The sequence below is a fragment of the Rhea pennata genome, unplaced genomic scaffold (assembly GCF_028389875.1).
Source record: "Rhea pennata isolate bPtePen1 unplaced genomic scaffold, bPtePen1.pri scaffold_32, whole genome shotgun sequence".
Lineage (NCBI taxonomy): Eukaryota > Metazoa > Chordata > Aves > Rheiformes > Rheidae > Rhea > Rhea pennata.
In genome coordinates, this window is record NW_026907679.1 from 2,310,834 (window position 1) to 2,317,079 (window position 6,246).

Sequence of the window (6,246 nt, forward strand, 5' to 3'; positions counted from 1 at the left end):
GCTTGGCTGAGCCAACCATCTCAGAGCATAAACCAAGGACATTTTCCTCACTGGTGTCTTCATCATCCTTACAGGAGTGCCCTCCTCCTGAATGCTGCTTCAAGGGGGGAAGGATTAAGATACCACCGACACGGGTGGCTCTGGGTGACATGTAATAATTGTGGTTCTTGTGACCCTCGTTGGTGTGACCCATGTTACCGAGGCCAGGGGATGAATAACTCTCAAGGCTGGAGTTGGGGAAAGGTAAGTAGGCCAGGGGCAGCAGAACAAATTAACTGGTGTTGTTCCTGCCCATCGCATCAGCCCCAGGCTATAGAGGCTGGAATAGGTGCAATAACATTATTAACTAACTAATGACTCTACTCAAATTATCAAAATGATTAGGCTGCTAATAAGTTTACTTAGTGTTTGGATGGCCCATTCTAAATTATCCATAATGCAGCCTGAGATTATGTCCAAATAATGTCTCCTGTGCAGCCTTACTGCCCTGGAACCCACATGCACGTTCCCCGTTTAGTCAAGCTGGGTCCCAGAGATGTCCACTAATTTTATAATTGTTTGTATGGAACATTCTTGTGCTTGACAGGTGCAGTCCTTACTGAGCTACTGGCTTTCCTGAGCTCCTCAGTCCTTCAGAGCTGCCTCCCATTATCCATCCCATGGAAGAGCCTTTGATTGCAAGTGGTGACATGCTAGCATGGATAACAGGTGGCAGTGTAATGACGAAATGAGGTTCCCACTAACAGAACAAATCCTACAGTGCCCAAGGCCAAGAAACAGAGCTGGGTTGTGCAGGAATGTCAGGCGAGGGGTTGACTGCATGAGCTGACTCAGTGGCACCATTGCACTTGTGACAGATTTCTTGAAATAATCTCCAGGAAGGACATGTTGCCATTGAAGATGTCCCAGGGCCTTGACAGCCTATGATCCAGCCACCCTGATGTCATCATTAGTCCAGTCCTAATTCATATCATCTGGTGGGGTCAGAAGAGGTTCAGGTGAGGAGAGCAAGAAGGATTTGAGAGTGCAGAGATCAGCGCAGAGACCTTGCTGTGATGTGCCTCCCATTTGTGCAGTACACATGGATGTAGACAAGATGGGCTTTGCCTAAAGACAGTGGTGGGATTCATTTGTCCAGGCAAATGTAGGAAGCCAAACATGCTCTGGGGCACTTGCCCAGCACGGACTCCAAAGGGACATGGTTTTCCCTAAGGTCTCATGCAGTATCTGCTACAGACATACGGTTGTCCTGGACACTTGAGCATCTGACATGGCCCTGCCAGCCTATTTTATGTCAATAAATCAAGTGTCTCCCCTGAATGACATTGGCTTTTTGTAACACTGGAATCTGCCTGTGTCTTGGCTTCATAGTGAGAGGAGCTCTAGTCATAGTAGGCATCTAGTGTCATTTCAGATGGTCAAGGAAATTCACCACCTGGCCCTATGCTGATGGTCCAGAAGGATGCGGGTGTCCTGGTTGCTCCATCAGAGCAAGCAGACACAGGCACATGCCTAAGACCAACTCTGTCTCTTCAAATGTCACCAGCTGTTTGCATATGAGCAACTGACTTCCACCGTCCATCTCCAGGGATTGTAATGGGAGCTTAGACAAGGAGCTTGCTTGCAGACCTCTTATGCTCACTTCAGCTTAGGCAAGGGGCATCCCACCTCCTATGTGCTTGTGGCATTCACAGGAAGGAGCTGAATCCCACTGCTTCCCAGTGGCTTCTGAACAGGCATGAGATGCCCAGATTGATTCATCTGAAGGAAAAGCTGAACCATGGAAAAATGAGTTCCCTTCCTGTCCCTTTCTCGGTGTCCTGCCTAGTTAAGACCTGGGAGTATGGATTTCCAAGGTAGGACATTTCTGTGTCTCCTAGATGACCATCCTCTGGTGAAGCAAGTGACAACACTGTAACTGATCTCTCTGAACTGTTTAGAGAGAGACCAAAGGTGATTATTCTGTTTTACTTTTGTGAACAATTCCCAGGAGGAGAGAGCACAAGGGACAGAGAAAATCATGCCTTCAGCTGGGCCACTGTTGACTAGAAAGAGCAGGCTGCTGGGGTGGAGGGCGCTCATGGCAACCAGACAGCAGTGCTGAGAGACAGCTGTGTGCAGGAGCAGCAGCTCCTCTGCTAAGAGCAGCAGAGCTCCAAGCACTGCCTGCAACTGCTGACCTGAGAAGAGACAAGGCTGACAGTGAGATGTGAAAGGCAGTGTGGAGCAGGAGGCCAGGGGAGAGCTCCTTGCAGGAGAAATGCCGTCTTGACACAGTAAGTTTGGCCGAGGGGCAGTGCTACTGAGGTTCCTGGAGGGGTCTTCTAAACCCATTCCATCCCAAGACTGAAAGCTTCTTCTAAGGATTATTCTCCCAGCTTCTCTAGTGCTGGGGAGGAGGAGATGCTTTAGAGCAGGGATTCCTTGCCACACTGTCAGAGGGACAGGGCAGGCTGCTACTTTCTCCTAGGAATGGTGCAGGACTGTGAAGCTGGGACATGCACCACAATCTGCCCTGGGCTGTGATTCAGAGCAGTGTCTGCACCACAGAGGGAGGTGAAAAAAAGGCTCCATGAAAGGGAAGGAGTTTCCTTCCAAGGCTTTCAATTTCCTCCTTTTGGCAGGGAGAAAAAGGAAAGAGTTTTCTGGCTTGGCAAGGGACTGGGACTCACTGATCTTCACTCTTGGAGATCAGAAGGTGTGTGAGAAAGGTCAGCAAAGCTCTTCAGCCCCACCTCCCACCACAGCTGCACCAGCAGCAACTTAATGGACTTACCAGGGTTTATGTGACTTGCTCCTTGGGACCTGCATGCAGAGATGCCCCTGGACAGTGCCCTAATCTGGAAGGTTTCTGTAGGGCAGAAATACGCATGCAGAGGGTGGGAGAGGGTCTGTGAGCACCGACAGGGAAAAGGCGTTAGGACGGAGAAAGCTCCCAGCAGGGCCAGCTCCAGGAAGCAGAGATAAGCAGGGAATGAGAGGGAACTGCAAACAGAATCATCATGGGGAGATGGATTTGGGCAAGTCTTGATCAGTCCCTGCAATGCAGACACCCTCCTCTGGGCCAGCCCCTGTGTCTCCCCTTCCCTCAGGCAGAGCCTCTGCCCTGACAGCCATGGAGTCCAGGGCATGAGCTGCCTCTCCTGCAGCCAGACCTGCAGGAGAGGAGAGGGGCATCTCTACTGCCACAGGCCTGTTTTGTGGCACTTGATAAAGGGCTGAGTGACTGCTCTGTGATATCATTGTCTATGATGCAGCATGCCCAGCTGGGTAAGGTGAGAGCTTTTTCAAGTGCGTCCCCCCCCCCCCCCCGCCCTTGCCTGCCTTGGAATCAGGATCATGATGTTGCTCCTTGTTTCCCCTCCTGTCCATGATGCTCCTCTTCTTCCCTCAGGCTCTTAGGGTTCAACATTTTCAGCTGCAGTTCAGACACTGATTCTGCAAGTTGTGCAACAGAGGGGTCTGCATGGGAACGAGGTTTCCCCAGCCCCTTCTAAACTGTGTGGCTAAAGGAACTGCAGCCTGAGGGGCTGGGAAATGAGCTGACTTCCTAAAGTAGAGCCCATCTTCAGTCTTAAAAGTCCTTTGACTGCCTCCCTGTGGTGTCCTGTCAGGCAGTGAGCTGCCTTCCTGAAAGGCAGAGCTGTCTCATAGCACCTCTGTGATATCTGAGAGACTAATGAAGAAGGTGTAGAGATTCGGAGAGTATGGAGATGGTGGTAGGAGGCTGCCTAGGGGCACCTGAAAAGAGCTCTGTGTGTCCCTGGCTAGATGGGGAATGTGGAGATCTCCCCCTGGTGCCCTTAGAAAGGCTGAGAATTTTGGAGACCTGTACTTTGAAACTGGACTCCTCTGCACTCAAGAGGGGCTGGTTTCTTTTTAGAATAACATCATCCTCCAGCTCAAGGAGATGTGAACACAGGACAGCTGGGAATAAGACTAACAGACAGATGAGGTGTCCCCACTCTGCAACACAGGACAGTGGATGGCTTCCTCTCAGGACTCACAGTAGAAATGCCAAGGATTTCTACCTTTGAGGAACTTTTCCCAAAGGTGACATCTAAAAGAAAATAAAATCCCTGTGAAATCCCTAAAATTCTGTTCCTCAAAGCTCATTCTCCAGAACTGGAACTGAAGATGCTGAAAAGTTCTTCTACATGATGAGTGGATTTCACCTGACAGAAACTGTGAATGTCAGGATGAGTCCCCCACCCCACCTCGTTTCCCAGTTCCCACTGCTGTACTGACTCTTCGGAAGCCCATAGGCATAGGCCGAAGCTCCTCATGGCAAACTCAGCCAGTGCAAAAGTGGAGGTCAAGCAAGGAAGCTGCACAAAGACCCTCTCAATAAATAGAAAGGCAATGTAGGGACCTGTATGAGAAATGCATCTTTTTTTTCTCTTGAAAAATATATCTTAACTTCTTCATGTCTTTTCTTCTTTGGACAGTCCCCCATGCCTGGAGAGAGCAAAATGTCCAACAGCAGCTCCCTCAACGAGTTCCTCCTCCTGGCATTTGCGGACACACCAGAGCTGCAGCTCTTGCACTTCTGGCTCTTCCTGGGCATCTACCTGGCTACCCTCCTGGGCAACAGCCTCATCATCACAGCCGTAGCCTGTGACCACCATCTCCACACCCCCATGTACTTCTTCCTCCTCAACCTCGCCCTCCTCGACCTTGGCTCCATCTCCACCACTGTCCCCAAATCCATGGCCAATTCCCTCTGGAACACCAGGGCCATTTCCTATTCAGGATGTGCTGCTCAAGTGTTTATGTTTGTCTTTTTGCTTGGAGGAGAATTTTCTCTTCTCACTGTTATGGCCTATGACCGCTACATTGCCATTTGCAGACCCCTGCACTATGGGAAACTCATGGGCACCAGAGCTTGTCAAAATGGCAGCAGCTGCCTGGTGCTGCAGTTTTCTCAATGCTCTCCTGCACACAGCTAACACATTTTCACTACCTCTCTGCCAAGGCAACACAGTGGACCAGTTCTTCTGTGAAATCCCCCAGATCCTCAAGCTCTCCTGTGCAGACTCCTACCTCAGGGAAGTTGAGGCTCTTGTGGTTAGTCTTTGTTTAGTCTTTGGATGCTTTGTTTTCATTGTGCTATCGTATGTGCAGATCTTCACTGCTGTGCTGAGGATCCCCTCCGAGCAGGGCCAACACAAAGCCTTCTCCATGTGCCTCCCTCACCTGGCCGTGGTCTCCCTCTTTGTCAGCACTACAGCATTTGTCTACCTGAAGCCCTCCTCCATCTCCTCCCCATCTCTGGATCTGGTGTTGGCTGTTCTGTACTCAGTGGTGCCTCCAACACTGAACCCGCTCATCTACAGCATGAGGAACAAGGAGCTCCAGGATGCCCTGAGGAATGTGATCTCATGGACATTTTTCAGCAGTAGTAAAATTCCCTTTGCTCTCCACAAATGACTTCCTTTGTGTCCCATACTAGAATGGAGCTGTGTTTGTTCAATTTATTATTATTATTATTATTGTTTTTGTTATTATTTGTTATCATATTGCTACACAAATACTTGGATTCATTCCACTTTTCCTGAGACTGCTCTGCCACACCTGGTGCCCACATAAAATTGCATCTAACACTGGGTCAAAGCTGTCTCCATCACCATATCTCTGTAATAAAGTAAGTTCTTCCTGGTGAAGTGCCTGAAGGCTGGGCTTCCTCCAAAACTCCTGTCCCTCACACCCTGTCCCCAGTACATGTTCTTGAGACACTCTCCCCTGCCCTGCATCCTCTTTCTTACCCCAAAAGTCACTTCCAGAAAAGACTCCGTGCCCAGCTGGAAAACTAGGTGTCCAGCTGTGGGCCCTGGGAGGATGAGCCCTCTCCTGGGTCCTCTGCAGGGCTGGCAGGGAGCATGCAGAGGAGGTCCTGAGGCCACCTACTAGACCTGCTCCCATGGGAGCCCTCAAGCAGGATCCTTCAATGCAAAGATCCTGCCCAACTTGTTGTTGCATGAACAGAGAGGAGAAACTGCCCCAGGAAACTCCTCCCAGCCCCAGCCCCTCATACAGCCATTCCCAGCACTGATCATTCCCCACAGTCCTGGCGAAGGCTGATCTTCGAATGTAACCAACTCCACCTGCCTGCTGGGCTCAGCATATGTATGGGGGGAATGGCCAGTCCTGTCTGGCCTCTCCCTGGGACTAGACCCCAGCAGACCCCGGAGCATGGCCTTCTGCCAACCCTGATGGGGACAGGATCGGGGTTGGGAAAGGGCTAGG

At 50.5% G+C, this 6,246-nt stretch overlaps 1 pseudogene; it reads left to right on the top strand.

Annotated features, from left to right (window-relative positions):
• Positions 1-4,469: 4,469 nt before the first annotated feature.
• On the top strand, positions 4,470-5,430 carry LOC134154608 (olfactory receptor 14A16-like; annotated as a pseudogene).
• Positions 5,431-6,246: the final 816 nt, after the last annotated feature.